An 18530-nucleotide genomic window follows, 5' to 3' on the forward strand; every position below is an offset into this window, starting at 1 on the left:
ATTATATTTACTTTATGAGCAATTAACATTTTTCTAATAGTTAGGTCTGACTTGGTTTGTGTGAAAAGTGTTTTGTAATTGTGTTCTTATAGTTTCTGAATTTGTTCTGAATAAATATACTCCTAGGTATTTTATATTGTCTACAGTTACCTTAAATGGATTTTCCATTTCTATCTCTCACTGTTGAACTTTGTTGGCAGTAAATAGAAATGATGATTTATGTGGGCTTATTTTGTATCCTGTTTCTTCCCCTCTGTCCTTTTGTTACCTCAGTCATTGTGGAAGCACCTAGGTCTGGTGCCAGGACTGTTCCCCTATCCACAGATTCGTTGCCTCAAGCCATTTGGCAGCTCATGGGACTGCTGCTACCTTCTCTATCTCCAGCTACTACGAAGTGCTCCACTTTGAAATCTCATTGTCCCAAGCAGGTTGACAGGGGTAGGGCTGGTCCCCCTCATAGCTCTGTATAAATGGAGATTTTGAGGCTTTGGACTTAATCCCCCAGAAGTCCCTTAGAATTTCCCCAAATTCCCTTTTCCTGTGTCCCTGAATTTTGCGTGATTGTATCAAAGTGACTGTAACTCCTCCCTTTTCCTCTTTTTGCACCTGCGACTGGGCTGAGTTCAGGCAGTTCTTTTGCCCTAGTTATTATAAATAAATAAATACAAGTTTATAAAATATAATACTTAGTTATTGAATATTAATTTTAAAACACACATTTGGGCAACCACAAAGGGACTACGAATTCTCAAAAATTTTTGAGCAGATAACCTTACAGTAAAGATAGTAGTTTGTCTGGTCACTGACCATCATGAGGGTCCTGTGGCAGGGTGTGCCTGTGCCCCTGCCCCACCCCACCTGCTGCTGCCTGCTGTTTTTCCTGTCCATATGCTTGGCCAGCATTCCTTACCACTCTCCACCTAGCTTGGAGCCTCCTCTTGCCAAGATGAGACCCACCACAAGAGCCTGCCAATGCCAGCCATTTTTTTCCACAGAGGGTGATGTATAAAAATCTTTCCACCCCAATCCCTTTCCACACTCCACGTGTGTGTTTCTAGCCTGTCATAGCCATTTTTCAGCATGGAAAAAAACCCCACACCTTATAATTTTCAAGCAGGTTTTTTTAAAGCTGATCCTGGACTCGTATTTTAGAAGGCTGTTACTAAAGGTTTTTCACAGGGAGGGCAGTTAGTTCCAAATCAGTAGATTTAAAGTCAGTTTTGGGGAATAAACCTGATTTTTTCCCTTCTTTCTATTGACCCAAAACACTAAGGAGAAGCATTTTTTGTCTCATATGCAAATACACTATTATTTTCCCTTGAAGTTTTGCTTCTTTCTGTTTATTCTTTAAACAAACCCCATTCAGTGTCTTTCAGGAAAAATGCTATTGCAAACATGCTTGAAACTCTGAAACAACAGTTTGAGTTGGTAGAGCTAAAAAAGTGCAGTTTGGATCTGCTTATTTCTTTTCCTGGGAATTTTTATTTTCGTTGGAGATTTCCCACTTTATTTCCCTCTCCTCAAGAATATGCCACAAGCTAGGCTGCTTATTCTACAAACCAACCTGAAATATTTTGACAAAGTTCTAAAAGTCTTAAATTCTCTCAAAATGCAGAGTGGAGAATCTGCCCTGTAATTTCATGAGGAAATTCAGACCTCTGACAAACAAAATCTAAATGGATAATAAATATGGGGGGAACTCAAGGAACTTTAAAAGAGATCTGGAAGCTTATTGCTAACTGAGTTTATTATCCTCCTATAATATATAACAAGTCTATTGGGATTGGTAAAAAAAAAGATTTTTGACTACACTTCCTGCCTGCACTTTTGTTTATATTATTATATTTACTGATTGTTTTAAGGTTTAAGTTTTTTAAGTTTATCTGTATTAATCTAGTCAATACCTTTCTGTAATGCTGAATCATTTTAAGCTACTATGTTTTGCTTATATTGATCTTTAATTTGTACCTTTACCTCTGCTGAAGAAGAAAATATCACTGTATAAGCCCATGAACATCTTGCTTAAAACCCTTGTCACTAGATCCATTGAAGATCACATGTTGCCTTTGTTAATTGTCACATAGATGATGATCGATAGATTTCAACAAAATTGGTTAAATTATGTGCAACCTTTGGAGAATTTAATGAGCTAAGAATTTAAATGGTAATTATACGGGGTCTCCAGAAATAATTTTAGTGACTAGTAGTTTCTGAATGCATAATTATATATCTGTGTATACACACACACACACACACACACACACACACATATATGTATATATATATGTATAATAAAAAAATGTTGTATTAAAAGTAGAGAAAGAAATGTTCCTACCAAGGTGTTTCTATGAATCAGGAAGCTGAAAAAAAGAGCTCTTGCAAAACACCTCATTTTAATTTACTTCCAGCAGAACAATCTAGATTTATTGATGATGTTCTAGACCCAAATAAGTTTTACTTTGTTTAAAAATATCTTTGCCAAGGTTGAAAGATTTGCTCCATCTGTAAAAATTGTGACAAATATCCATCAGTTCATAGGTTTTTTTATGTAATACAGCAACTTATGTGAAATATGATAGTGGGTTTGCTTGCTATTGTAATTAACTGGGCTATTGTGAATTTTGGGGACTTTGGTACTTCTTTGAATGTGCAATATCTACTGTGCTACTGTTTTATTCTGAAAATCGTTTGTACTCACACAAGTCTGACAGTGTGTCACTGATTTTAAGCTATATATTTTTAATTTTTAAAACATTTTTATTATTGTTTTTCCTTGCATGTGCAAAATAGTATCTGTTTTTTATTTTTTTCTATCCTTTTTGTATTTGAAGCACATGTCAACAATATTGAGATGTTTTCTTAAATTTTTTATTTTTTTGCAGTAATATAAGTTTTAAATACATTTGTTCTAATATTAATGCATACCCCCAAATCCTTAGACTATAAAAATGATGATGTTGATTGTTTAAGAGAATTGTGGGACTTTGCTTCATGATTCTGTCTGATTACAGAAGAAGGGAATATACAAAAAAGCCACTGTACAGTGCTAAAGAAGCACAGAGCACTGCATAGTGCCTATGTAGCACAAGGTCAAAGAGACCAGATCCCAGTGGGACTGATGTAATTTTGAGCCAAGACAAGAGGACTTGAACTTCTTTGGGGTTTGAGGTTGTAGCTGTTTTGACATATGTCAGAGGTTGGACTTCCTCTGAGCCACATCCTATCAAGCACCTACTTGTCGCTGCCATCCTGGCTCCTATTTGCTGCTGAAATCTAGTCCCTTTTTTCTATCTTTCATGGTGTGGCAAACTTTCTATAGTCCTGGCTACTGATTGGATAAATGCATAATTGCTTAAATCATTTTAATTGGGCCCTGATTCAAGGACCTGTTTGTTATAGATTTGTTTTTCCTTTACTTAGATTTTTTTAGACATAAGGCTTTTACATTTTGTATTTCATCCACAAGTTATTTTTCTTTTTTATTTGGATTTTTCATGTTTTTGATTTTCTTTTGCCAATTGATTCATATACTTCATAACTCAGCCACGCATCCCTGACTGATCCCTGTGTTTGTTATTATTCACCTCAGGGGGGCCAAGTTATTGTTGTGAACTTTGATTTAAATTTGAGCAATTTTAGAATAAGAAACTTGCTACCTTCTAGAATCCAGAATGGGCCATGAAGATAGATGCCTGCAGAGACCACATGCTGCACCAGAAGATCCAAAGGGAACTTTGGGATGTGAATTGAACTATGGGAGGTTGAAATGCCTTTGTTTTGAATGTATGCTCTTATGCCAAAGTGGACTGCCCCCAAATTGGCTCTTTGTCAACCTAGAAATCATTGGTTTTGTTCTATTTTCCTTTTATCCACAAATTATTGCAATCTTTAAGTTGATTATGTTTCCATGATCCTTTGAATAGAATCACAGGGGGATATGTATAAATGGAGATTTTGGACCTTTGGACTTCATCCCCCAGAAGTCCCTTAGTATTTCCCAAAATTCCATCTTCCTGAGTCCCCCCATTTTGAGTGATTGTATTTAAGTGGCTGTAACTCCTCCCTCTTCCTCTTTTTGGACCCGCGACTGGGCTGAATTCAGGCAGTTCTTTCCCCCTAGTTATTATTAATAAAACTTTATAAAATATAGTACTTAGTTGTTGAATATTAATTTTAAAACTCACAGCTGCTTGGTCTTCTCTCTCTTCTCAACCCAATGAACCTTTTCCCTCCTGTTTTTCCTTTTTTTGAGGTGCTTTATTCTTGTGTTTTTGGAGAATTGTTGCAAGTAAAAGGTTCCTTATTCTTCCATCTTAGCTCCCAGCATGCCTCATATCTTTTTTTCTAATCCATGTTTACTTCGTTCTCATTTCTACTTCTTTCCCAAGCATAGATGCAACTCTGATATTAGATTACAACTATGATGATGCTATTGTCTGTGATGGTAAAAAGAATTTTATGGTTTTAAATAAAGATCATTACAGATCTTTTCCATCTTTTATCTCTCATTTCCCCCTTTTCATCCTTTAGTACTCTCAGGATGACTTCATAGTTAGTCCTCTTGCCATGCTTTTTAACGTTTTTTTTTTTTTCGGTCTCTTAATTTTAATGAGAAAAAAACTTTATATAAATTTCTACTAACCTACTTCATATGATTTTTACAAATGGGTTTTTATAGTAAACTGATATTGACTGTGGCTGTCATCTTTCTACCTGGCAAATAGATCAAGTATTTCCTGCCTAAGGCCATTTAAAATTATTTTTCTAACTCTAGCAATTTATTTCCATCATTTATACATTCATATGAAATTGTCATAATTTGTGCAGAGGTCTTTCCCTCTGTCCTTTTAAAAAGTAATTAATTAATTTAAACATGTAACCTGGAGTTCTTTTAATTGTATGCCATGCCTTTTCTTTTTCTTTTTATGCTTTCTTCTAAGTTTTATTAATTTTGATTTTTGCACTAAGAAGCCAGTGGTCTAGACTTCAGAGTGAGATCATAGTTCTAATAGATTTTTTAAATAAACCTGGATTATTCTTTCTATCTTGACAGTGACCATCTGCCTATCAATGAATTGATAATTCCTAACACTTAGATCAGAAGCTTAAAGAATAAGAATATATTTAATATTTTACAATGATCCATAAAGGTAAATGTTTATTTACAATATCAAAAGAATCTATTTGCAAATATTTTCAAAATGAAAATAAGTAATCAATTTAACTTCCTATATAAGTGGCAAAAAATGCAAGGATAAAGGGATACATATTTTGAAGATTAAAATTTAGGGGAAACTGAGGCAGGTAGAAATTAGTTTCTCTCTGCAAGGAGTATTATATTTTTTAGAGGTTTATTAAAGTTAAGGATTAAAGAAAATGCAGAGTAAGAAAAAAAACACGTGCCTAGGCCAGAGGCCTAGACAAGATAACCTCACATCATGGAAGAGACACCTCTGCTCCCAAACGGAAGTCCAAAAAAGAGAGCACAAAAGCCTTTGCAATCAGCTTAAATCCTTCCTCGATCTCGGCCCACCTCAGAATTGCGTGAGATTACAAAGCATTTTGGGGAAGTGGAGCAAGGGCTTGTGGGCATTGAAGTCCAGAGTTTGAGTCTATTTTTTACAATATCTAGCTAATAATGTTTCTTTAACAGTATTTAATTTATTCCTGAAATGCATGCTTCCAGGTTCCCAAGTTGTTTTTTACTAATACAAAAACAAGATGAAATAAGAAATATGGAAAATAATTAGACATACTTCTTTTTATGCAGAAACTCTATTTCACTATTGTTAAACAAAGGTCTATCTTGACCCTGATTCATTTTAATATCTTTGCATCCTTTACTTATGAATTTCTCATTCTGATTTCTCTAATCTGTTCTCTGTACCTGCTGTGGGTAATTATGTTAGACCACAGAGGTCTCCTCAAATCAGTGTTGTCATATATGCTTGAGAAGGAACCAGGGCAGAGAGTTTAATAACATCTTATTCTTCTAGATGATCAGTTTCTTCATCCTAGTTTCTGGACCTGATGCCGTGACTCTTGTTTGATCAACTGTGTGATTTTTTTGTACCTGACAAAGATGTGAAACATGGAGGCAGTTTTCACAATAATAAAATCATAGTTCTTGACTAAAATAATAATAATAATTAAAAGTATTAAGTTTCCTTCAAGCTCAAATCTAAATGATGCTATGATCCTGCTAGATTAACAGGGTAGAAGACTGTTATAGACATGATGTATCTTAATTTCGGAAACTGTGTGACAAAATCTCTTAGAAAAGCCTTGTAGACAATATGGAGAAATGGGCATTGGAAGATAATGATTCTAATAGGTTTCTCCATAGTGAATATTGTGCCAAAAGAGTATTGATTAATGGACATATGTCAACCTGAAAGCGTGCTCTCTACAAGCATGCTACAGGGCTCTGTCATGTTCAACATTTTTATCAATGACTTCAATGAAAGATATAGGAGGAATGTTTATCAAATTTGTGAATCATACAAAGCTGGGAGGAATAACTAATAAATTGGTTGACAGAATCATGACTCACAAAGATCTTGACAGGCAGAAATGATGAGCCCAAACCAACAAGGTGAAACTTAAAATGCCCCTGAATTTACTTTAAAAATCACAAATTCATGTGTACAAAATGAGGGACACCTAGATTAATGACAGTTCATGAGAAAGAGACCTAAGGGCTTTAATTGATTCAGTCTGGGCCAACTGTAATGCTTGACTACAAAATCTAATGTGCAAGATCATGTTAAAGGCTGTTTTAGTATAAGTATAGAACTAAGATTAGGACAATGAAAACTCTACCTGGTTGAGATATAGGACCCAAGCAAAAACAATATGAAAATACCAAGAGAAAATAAAGGACATTGGGTTCCTTAATCATGTCTCCAAGTTTCACATTTGTTTACTGCATATGCTTACTGGGGGGGGGGGGGGCACGGTTAACAACTTTACTGAAAGAAAAGTGCAGATATTGGTGGGTAGAGCCAAGATGGCAGAATAGAAGCATGGAAGCTCAAAACAATCATGGAAATCCTGTCCATCCAATATTAAAATAACTCCAGAAAATGAATACAGGAGTGAAAGAACCAACAAGGAGACAGAGTGAAGCAATTTTCCAGAAGAGAACAACTTGGAAGATAGGGAGAGAACATATGGAGTGCTGGGATGAGAGGGTAGCACAGCTGTGGTCCAAGCCAATATTCAGACCCTGAGATTCTGTCTGAGCCAACAGTGTTCCAACTTAACACACATCCTTTAAAGTTCCAAGCAAACTTGCAGTGAGGGCTAGAATTCCAGTCCAGAACATTCTATGTTTCATAGCCTGATCTGTATGGGCCTAGAATGAGGCTAGGAGTCCCTGTCTGGCTTATGGTGAGGACCTGAATACTGGTTTGGAGCAATTAGTAGACCCAGAGCTGGGCCCCTATTCCTTGGCAGAGGCAGTCCCCAAGTTGCTGGCTTGAGGCAGTTTGGCTGTCCCTTGCCAATGTTCAAGTAGAGCCCCAAGGCAGGACACTCTGCTGTGTGCTATGTGGCTGATCTGATTAAGTCCAGAGTGAGGCCAAAAGTCTATGCTATGCCTAAACCTGATGCTAAAATGTGAGGTATTAGCTGTCTCAAGGGGTAATTGAATCAGCAGTGGGAGGTGGCTCTCAGAGCTTCTAGTCCACACAACATCATACCATCTTGGAAGAACTGAAATGTATAAAAACATATATATAAGGCTAAGGGGTAGTATTGAAGATGGAGTGAACTTTAAGAGGGTTCCCTAACCTTCTGGAGAACACAGGCTACCTTTAAAAAGGCTGGGGAAATGAGCAAACATAAAAAACACCTAATCATGGAGAATTTTTATGGCATCAAAGAACAAGGCACAGACACAAAAGGGGATGGTAAAAACAAAGCAAACATATGAAATCCCCCCAAAAAATATGAATAGGACTCAGATTCTAGAAGAGCTCAAAAAGGATTTGAAATAAACGTTGGAAGGGATGTGGCAAAATTGGGACAGTAATGCATTGCTGGTGGAGTTGTGAATTGATCCAACCATTTTGGAAGCCAATTTGGAATTATGCCACAGGGCTTTAAAAGAATGCATACCTTTTGATCCAGCAATACCAATTCAAGGTGTGTACCCCAAAGACATAAAAAAATGAGGATGGACCTATTTGTACAAAATATTTATAGTTGTACCTTTGTGGTGGCAAAAAAAAGTGGAAAATGAAGTGTTGTCCCTTGATTGGAGAATGGCTTAACAAATTGTGGTATATGATGGTGTTGGAATACTATAGTGCTATAAGGAATGATGAACTGCTTGATTTCCATAAGACCTGGAAAGCCCTACATGAACTTATGTGGAATGAAATGAGCAGAACCAGGAGAACATTATACATAGTAACTGAAATATTGTGGGACAATCAAATATAACTGACTTTGATGCTAATAGCAATGCAATGATCCAAGACAATACTGGGGGACTTATTAAAAAGAATTTTAAGACTAAGGCTAAAACTGAGGCCTATGTTAACAATGATTAACTATGTTCAAGCAGTTATCTTACTTTTAAACTTAGACTAAAATAATAATAAAGGGCCTACTAAGATCATCACTTATGCTGACTATATTAGAATTATAATTATGATTATCTAAGTACTATTGCTATCATTAAATTATAATCCTCATATAAGGGGATAGGGGATTTTTCACTCATAATGGGATGAACTCAACCATAAAATGGAAGTGGATAGCAGAGTAGATTAAAAAGTAGAATCCTACTATATGTTGTTTACAAGAAACACATTTAAGACAGAGTAATACACACAAAATAAAGGGAAGGGGGTGGGGCAGAATTTATTGTGCATCATCTAAAGTAAAAGCAGGAGTAGCAATCATGATCTCAAAGCTAAATAAAAAATATATCTGATTAAAAGAGATAAGAATGGAAATTACATCTCACTAAAAGGTGCCATAAACAATGAAGTAATATCAATACTAAACATATATGCACCAAATATTATAGCCTCTAAATTTTTAAAGATGAAATTACATGAAATTCAGGTGGAAATAAACAGTAAAACTATACCAGTGGAGGACCTCAACTCCCCCCTTTCAGATCTAGATAAATCAAACCAAAAAATAAACAAGAAAAAAATAAAGGAAATGAATGAAATATTAGAAAAGTTAGAACTAATAGATCTCTGGAGAGAATTGAATGAGAATGGAAAGGAATATGCTTTCATTTCAGCAGTATGTAGCTCCTACACAAAAATTGACCATGTATTAGGACTTAAAAACTTCAGAATCAAATGCAGAAAAGCAGAAATAATAAATGCATCCTTTTCAGATCATAACACAATTGGATTCAATAAAGCTCCATGGGAAGTTAAATAAATTTAATTAGAGCCTAAATAATCTATTGCTAAAAAAAGGTGGGTCAAAGAACAAATGATAGAAGCAATCAACAATTTTATTAATGAGAATGACAATGAGGAGACAACATATCAAAATTTATGGGATATAGCCAAAGCAGTACTTGGGGGGGGGGGTTATATTTCTAAGCATTTACATCAATAAAATAGAGAAAATGCAGATCAATGAATTGTTTATGCAAATAAAAAAACTAGAAAAATAGCAAATTAAAAATCTTCATTTAAAAACTAAATTATAAATCCTAAAAATTAAAGGAGAAATTAATAAAACTTAAAGTAAGAGAACCATTGAACTACTAAATAAGACTAGGAGTTGGTTTTATGGGGGAAAATCCAATAAAATAGACAGTGTTGGGTTATTTTGATTTAAAAAAGGAAAGAAGAAAATCAAATAATCAGTATCAAAAATGAAAAGGGTGAATTCACCACTAATGAAGAAAAAATTAAAGCAATTATTAAGAGCTATTTCACCCAATTATAAGTCAACAAGTAGGGCAATCTAGGTGAAGTAAACAAATATTTACAAAAATATAAATTGCTCAGATTAGAAGAGGAGAAAATAGAATCCTTAAATAATCCCATATCAGAAAAAGAAATTGAGCAAGCCATCAATGAACATCCTAAGAAAAAATCTCTAGAACCAGATGTATTCACAAGTGAAATCTATCAAACACTTAAAGAACAACTAATATCAATACTACATAATCTATTTTTTAAAAATGGAGAAGGAAGCCCACCAGATTCTGTTTATGAAACTAATGTGATATTGTTATCTAAGCCTGGTAGAACAAAAACAGAGGAAGATAATTATAGGCCAATTTCACTCATGAATATAGATGCAAACTTTTAAAATAAGATCTTAATAAGGATACTACAGCAATATATCACAAGAATCACTCACCAAGACTGGGTGGGATTTATACCAGGAATGCTAGGCTGGTTTAATATTAGGAAAACTATCAGAATAATTGACTATATCAATTACAAAACTAACAAAAATCACATGATTATCTCAATAGAGGTAGAATAACCCTTGGACAAAATACAATATTAATTCCTATTAAAAACACTAGAAAACATAGATAAAAATGAATCATTCCTTAAAATGATAAGTAGTATATATCTAAAACCTGGAGCAAGTATAGGCTGTAATGGGGATAAGTTAGAAGCCTTGCCAGTGAGATCATGTGTGAAGCAAGGATGCCCATTATCACCACTATTATTTAATATTGTATTAGAAATATTAGCTTTAGCAATAAGGAAAGAAAAAGAAATTGAAGGAATTAAAGTAGGCAATGAGGAAATTAAACTATCACTCTTTGCAGATGATATTGAGGTAATACTTAGAGTATCCCAGAGAATTAACTAAAAAATAGATGAAAAAATTAAAAACTTTAGTAAATTGCAGGATACAAAATAAATCCACATAAGTCATCAGCATTTCTATTTATTAACAACCAAGTCCAGCAACAAGATTTAGAAAAAGAAATTCGATTTAAAATTGTTCTAAAGAATATAAAACACCTAGGAATCTATTTGCCAAAGCAAATACAGGAATTATATGAACACAATTATAAAACATTTTTCACACAAATAAAATCAGACCTAAGCAATTGGAAAAAATGTTAATTGTTCATGAGTAGGCCAAGTCACTATAATAAAAACAACAATTCTACCTAAATTAGTTAATTTATTCAGTGCCATATGAATCAAACTACCTAACCATTATTTTATAGAACCTGAAAAAATATTAACAAAAATCATCTGGAAGGACAAAATGTCAAGAATATCAAGGGAATTAATGAAGAAAAAGGTGAAGGAAGGAGGCCTAGCAGTACCAGATCTCAAACTTTACTATAAAGCAGTAATCATCAAAAGAACCTGGTACTGGCTAAGAAATAGAATGGTAGATCAATGGAGAAGATCATATACACAATATACAGGGGTAAATGACCTATGAAACCTAGTGTTTGATAAACCCAAAGATTCCAGCTCTTGCAATAAGAACTAGATCTTTAACAAAAACTACTGGGAAAATTGGAAAATAGTCTGGTAGAAGCTAGGTATAGATCAATATCATACACCCTTTTTACCAAGATATGGTCAAAATGGATATATGATTTAGGTATAAAGAGGGATACCATAATTAAATTAGGTAAATACAGAATGGTTTGCTTGGCAGATCTTTGGAGAAGGGAAGAATTTGTGACCAAACAAGAAATAGAGAGTATTATAAAATATAAAATGAATAATGTTGATTATATCAAATTAAAGTTTCTATACAAACAAAACTAATGTAATCAAGATTATAAGGGAAACAACAAACTAAGAAAAAAATTTATAAGACATGTCTCTGATAAAGGTCTAATTTCTCAAATTTATAGAAAACTAAGGAAAATGTCTAATCAACAAATGATCAAAGGATAGGAAAAATCTATTTTCAGATGAAGAAAATGTTCTAAATCCTTCTTGATTAGAGAAATACAAATTAAAACACAGCTGTCAGATTGGCCAATATGGCAGTAAAGGAACTTGGTAAGCATTGTAGGGGATATGGCAAAATTGGGATGCCAAGGAATTGTTGGTGTTGTGAAGTGATCCAACCATTCTGTAGGGCAATTTGGAACTATACCCCAAAGTCTATGAAACTATGCATACCCTTTAATCCAGTAATACCACTTCTGGGTGTATATCCCAAAGAGATAATAAAAAGGGAAAGGGCCTACTTGTATAAAATATTTATACCTGCCCTTTTTGTAGTGGCAAAGAATCCCCCATCAATTGGGGAATGGCTGAACAAAATATGGTACATGTTAGTGATGGAATAGTACTGTGCTATAATAAATGATAAGAAAGATCATTATGGAAAAAGCTGGAAAGATCTGTGGGAACTGATGGAGAACAAAATAAGCAGAACTAGGAGAACATTGTAGGCAATAACAACAATATTGGACCATGATTATCTGTGAAAACTTGGCTACTCTCAGCAATGCAATGAGCTGGAACAATCCTAAAAGACTGATAACAGGGAATGCTTTTCACCTCCAGAGAATGAAATGTTGGAGTCAACTTTTACATCAGTACATTTTTGCTTTTATTTTAGGTTTTGGTTGTGCATGATTTTGTTCTTACAGCAATGACCAATATGGAAGTGTTTTGCATGACAATAAAAATAAAATAAAAAGAATGTGTAATAAGTTATGTATAATTTTCAAAAAAAAAAGGAAAGAAAAGTTCAGTAAAATTACTCAACAGCTTGAAAGAAACTTGAGGGAATTTTGACACTTATTCTCACGCACAGGACCAAGTACTTTCAGGCTGAATACTTTCTGGATGTTGAAATTAGACAGGGTATGTCTGTCTTCCAGCTGTTTATAGGCAAAAATCAACCTCTATTTATTTGGAGATGATGCCTTTTTTTTTCCCTGAATCTTTGCCTTGGCATTCTCAGTGGTGTCACTAGGATCTACTTCAAGGATGATGGTTACCAGTCAAGGTCTTCATGAAGATCTGCATCCCATATGGATTAAATGTATGGTGGATTCTTTCTGGATATTGTAGTCAATCTGATGTCACCATCTTCTAACTTGTTCTAGCTTTTATGGGTTTATTCTTCTTCACAATCTCAATTAATGCCTTTGCTTCAATCTAATTGTGTCTACTGGCTGTTAAAACTAATTGAATGGCAAAGCTTTTTGAGCTCTAGTTTGAAGAATTTGGAACCACAGAAGAACTTCAATATGTGAGCATAGTTGTCCTCTAGGGATTCAATCTGACCCCTGGGAGTGATAATTTGAGGAGGATGCCATATTGCGGGGATTCATATAGGTTTTCTTTGAGTCTTATGATTTTCTGTAGGGACCTGATGGAGAGATTTACCATCCTTTATTCTCCTTTCTGGATCCCATGGTTTGAATCTACTAGAGAAAAATTAGCTTAAAAAGTTGTTTAGTTTCCAGACAGTAATTTTTTTCAGCGTGTTTCCTTAAATAGCCAAACTGGTTTCTTTGATATACCTTTTGAATGACTGAGGTCTTAAGTACTGATATCTATTGTATTATGGCATCCTTTATTAGATTAGAAACTGATATGCATAATATGAATATTGCTAAAACATTAGTAGTCTCTCGGTGACCGAGAATGACAATTGTCTTTGTGCATTTTCATCTACGGTGTACCCTCATATGGCTTTGAAGTCAAAAGACTGAGGCACAAAGATTGTGGCACATGGGGCATGGGACGCCAGTTGTTACGGGAGGTGCAGTTGTGGCCTGGTGCATCAATTCAAATACATCTTTCTGTTTTTTTCTGAACTGTTTGTCATTTCTTACGGTACAGTAGTATTCTGTTACAATCATATACCATATTTTGTTCAGTCATTCCCTAATTGATGGACATACCCTTAGTTTCCAGTTCTTTTCCTCCACAAATTACAGAAATGAGAATAGAAGAAATAATCACTTAAATGGAATACTACTTTTAGGAAATATGTATATATAAATACATGCACATATATAACATACATGTATGCTTATACATGTATATATGCATATGTATATATTTATATCTATATATGTATACTTATATGTGTGTATATCCATATATATATATATATATATATATATATTGTGATATGGAAATCACTTTAAAAGACTGATATATATTAATTTAAGGTCGCCAAGGAATTCAGCTTTGTAATTCCTAAATGAAAACTCAAGTCCTCAGTCAACATTTTATGGAGTTTTAATTACAAACAGGAGGAAGAAAAGTATTAAAGGGAAAGAGGGGGGGGGAAGGGGGAGAAGGTAATAGGGCTTAAATACCCACTCTGCTTAGGCTGGGCCAAAGGCCTAAGGCCCTGTATAGCCAGGGCAAAGAAAAGAGATCAGTCCCTATCACTCACGTGACCAAAATGGAGAAACAGTCTGAGGGCCTCCACTCCAAGCACCAGGCTCCAACAACCACACTCTCCTCCACACAGGAAGAAGGAAGCCCTCCTCAGCTGTCCTCTACCTCACTTTCTGTGTCTCACCTGTGCCAATGGTGGCTCTAGCTTAACCCAGGACCGCCCAGAGGTCTGTCCCCTTTGCAGGTGTGTGTTGAAGGCCATATTCTCAAATAATTAAATCTTGAGCTTTTGCTACAGCCCTTTCTAAATCCTGTTACCTTGAGTAGGGTGGAGATTGTAGTTTCCAAGGCCTGATTCTGTCATTCCAAGTATCTCTATTGTTATTGATCAGGAAATAGCCAAATCCCATCCTCTAAAGAATGATTTGAACAGGGTTGAGTAGTTTTGAAATTTACAATATTAGGGGGAGGGTTATACATAGTCACACTCACACACCAGACAGGTCAACCCAGAAGTTAGGAAGCTATGATGAACTGAATCAATGTTAACTATCCTTTCCATGCTTAAATATCTTTTCATGCTTTCCATGATTAAGTAAACTTCCTTTTGTTAACTGGAAAATGGTCTACAAATATAATATTTCATTATACTTCCAACCAGACACAAGAGACTAACCTGAATCAGGTCCAGATTTCAACAGGGGGCTAGTTGGGAGTTGACCATGCTCCATGGAATGTGTATATGTTGTGTAATAGAAAGAATGCTGGATGTGGAATTAGGATATACCTGAATTAACATCCTCCTACCTGAGACAGTAATTCTCCAACTATGGACAAGTTGCTTAACATAGCTGAGCTTTATAATTTCTCATATGTGAAATATGAATAATAGTGTCTAAAGTACTATCCCATAGGACCATTATGTGGATCAAACAAGATAATGCATGCAAAGGAGATTATAGCTGAAAATACCTTTCAGGGAGGTCAGGACTGGAACCAGAGTTCCACAGGTAAGGTTGGGAAAATAATAAGAGGAAATACAAAGGTAGAAGTAAGAAGGGCCTCACCTGAAGATAAGGATGAGGGAAAAGATAAGAATTACAGACACAGTCAAAGTGTGGGGTAAGAAGGGACCCATGCTGATGGCAATGGGTTCAAGTTTATTGCAAACAGATTGATCTTATAAAGGTAAAAACCATAGGAATTACAAACAATCACCCATGAGAAAGGTCCATGGGAAAGTATAGCAAGAATGTAGATAGTACAGCTGGTAGGATAATGGTTGGGGCAAGATAACAGTTCCAGAAATCATCCAGGGTTCATGGAACAGTCAGCAATTTTGTTATGGGAAACTAAAAGAAGGTGGCGGCAAGGGCACTCGGACCCATTCTCAGACAGATGGTGAGAATTCAACCTCTGATGAGGGCTTTCAGATCTTTATCTTAGATGGACCCAGAGTTATCAATCTGTGACATATAGCCTAAATATTATATATATACATATATATATGCTAGCAATCACTTTTCTATAATGCAATGAACATCCATATCTTTTGCATGTACTTATTTGTATATACATATACACATTGTATTCCTACCTCCAGTAGAATATAAGCTCCTTGAATTCAGGAGCCATTTTGGTTTATTCCTATATCCTTGTAACTTTGCTGTATGCCTCACACACAGTAGGTGCTTAATAAATGCTTGGTGAATTAAAATAAATATTGCAATCATTTGAATTCAATTTCAGCAAAGCTCCCTCTATGACAATGGCTATTTCCAGTTTCATTTTTTTTACTTGACTTAAGTAAATGTGGTAAGCAAAAATACTCCCAAATTCCTTTTTGAATACTATTTTCTATCTCTTACCTAACAGTTTAACTCTGAACAAAATTAGGAGGGAAAAGTCTAACCATACAATCAACCCTGGATTCGGTAGGGAAGTTATCTTATACACAGTTTGACCCAAGGGCAAAACAAATTCCCCAAACAAAAGTGTTGTCCAAAAATCACCTTGTTTTCAGTCCTTCAAAGTACTCATTTCAAAACCATTAGGGAGAAGCCTCCATAGATTCCTAGCATTCTGGGACTGAGGTAGGCAATTTCCAAAATATTAAGGTGTCACTGCAAAGTGATTTAGGTTCTCAATTTGGTCTGCCTATAAACTTTTGAACTCGGATACAGTAACTCCTTGCCTTTTATCTAAGGAATACCACCTAATGCCTAGTGAAAATAATTAATATAAATAATCATTTTATAATGCATAGGCTCTGGGATCACCCTTTCAGCCCCCGCTCCTTTGTCACTACTTATCTACTCCTATCGGTTTTTAGGGGTTATCCTGAAGTATTAGTGGTGATGGTAGGGTCCATACTGTCACCAGCAAGCCATTAGTTAGTATATCCTTAATATCTTTTAACCAGTTAGCATCAGTTAGCTGTTACAAAGGGATATTTACTGAGAAGAAATAGCAAAAATCCTTATATAACTACCTCTAAAACCAGAACTATATTTTCCTTTATCATCTTGGTCCCTGGGGAATGAGATCCCAAACTTTGAGTAGTGGCTATCAAAATATCCTCTAACCTAGTTCACTTGAGTTTGACATAGTCAAAGGAAGCATCCTCCTGTCTCATCTGCCACCTCTTGTCACTTCTTGGCTGGATTTTGCAGGTTGGTCCTCAGAAATGGTTCTTTACTGGCCTCAATTACTGCTACTACTGGTTCTAGTTAATAAGAGATGCTATGTTGGCTCTTCTTGACCTTTTAAAGCTTACAACATTATAACCAATCCTCTTTGTCCTAAGATGAGGAAGAAATGAAACACAATAGAAATGGGGGCAGGGGTTGGGGGAGGCAGAGAAAGAAGTATCCTGTGATCACAGCAACTGGGTAGGTAGACAAGGTAACTCTGACAATGGGCAGCAGGCCACTTCCACTTTGCCATTAGTGTTGTTCCTGGATTTTGAGGCTTATAGCATTTGTTATCTCACAGGCATCTGTTTGAACTTTTTATATGTACACTCACGTCTAGTGAAACAACCAGTTAAGAAGCTTTTCATCACCACCCAATGAACCAACAAGAAACAAGATACCTCAGCATTTTCCAAAGAGCAGAGGAAACAGAGCCCTTCATTCCACATTTTCAGATGCAAGTTGACCAAGCCTTCATGTGGATATTATAGCAGGCAGAGTATATTCCATAAGACCTAAGGGTTGGTCTCTCATTAATAAACATCCCACCATGACAAATAATACTTAAATCAATGAGACATCTAGATATATGAAAAATATTAAATATTACCTTAATTAAACCAGAAAACTATTTTACCTGGGAGAACTTTCCAGAGAAAGAGTGTCAGATAGCAAGTAGAGTGCTCTGTTCTGTGATTCTGGGCAAGAGTCACAAAGTCTTTCAGTGTTGCAGGAAGCTCTTTTACACAAAGCTATATTGGTAGGGGGTGCCCTCTTACTTAGAGCTTTGGGCAGTGATAAAATTACAGGTCTAGGACTGCCCCCACAAAAAAAGAATTCTTAGGTAATTTTTTGACCCTTTTATGACTTTTACTGGTGTGACAACTGGAATCAGAGAAAAGATGTAGTCTCTGTTATTTAATTCCTTAAAATATCCCCCTTTGAACTTTTTTCAATCCCTTTAAGTATAATGAAATCATGCTTTTAGAAGAGGTGATAGGGAATTTTTGGGGTGTTTACACTGAAGAATTATTTCTTTATATAGTGTATATGTAGTCTGTAGACTATAAAATGATAGATTTTAAGAAAATTTATTAAGTGAAAAAAGCAAAGCTTTGTTGTGGGAACTCATGAAGAAAACATTGTATGACAGAGGCTTGCTTTCCTTTCTTTCCTTCCTCCCTTTCTCCCTCCTTCCCTTTCTCCTCTTGTTGGGGAACTTGAGATTAACCTCAAGTTTGGGACAGGTACCCTTTGCATGAATGCAAGATTCTATAACTTAGCTTAAAATAAAAGAGAAATTTATTAATTGTATATTCATGTTGAATTTGGTTGGGATGACAGTGCAGGTGAGACATTGCCTTCTAGAGGAGATGTGTTCTGGGCTTTATATACCCTTTTGACAATAAGGACTACATGAATGGAATGGGGCCATATGGGCAGGAGTGGGGGATGTTTGCTATTTGACCTGGACTAAAGTGATGTTCCGTGTTCCAAAGACACAGGGGGTGGCCAGCCATAGTTTATAAGACAATTAGAT

This window comes from Monodelphis domestica, chromosome X, assembly GCF_027887165.1.
Source record: "Monodelphis domestica isolate mMonDom1 chromosome X, mMonDom1.pri, whole genome shotgun sequence".
In the NCBI taxonomy this organism is placed as follows: Eukaryota; Metazoa; Chordata; class Mammalia; order Didelphimorphia; family Didelphidae; genus Monodelphis; species Monodelphis domestica.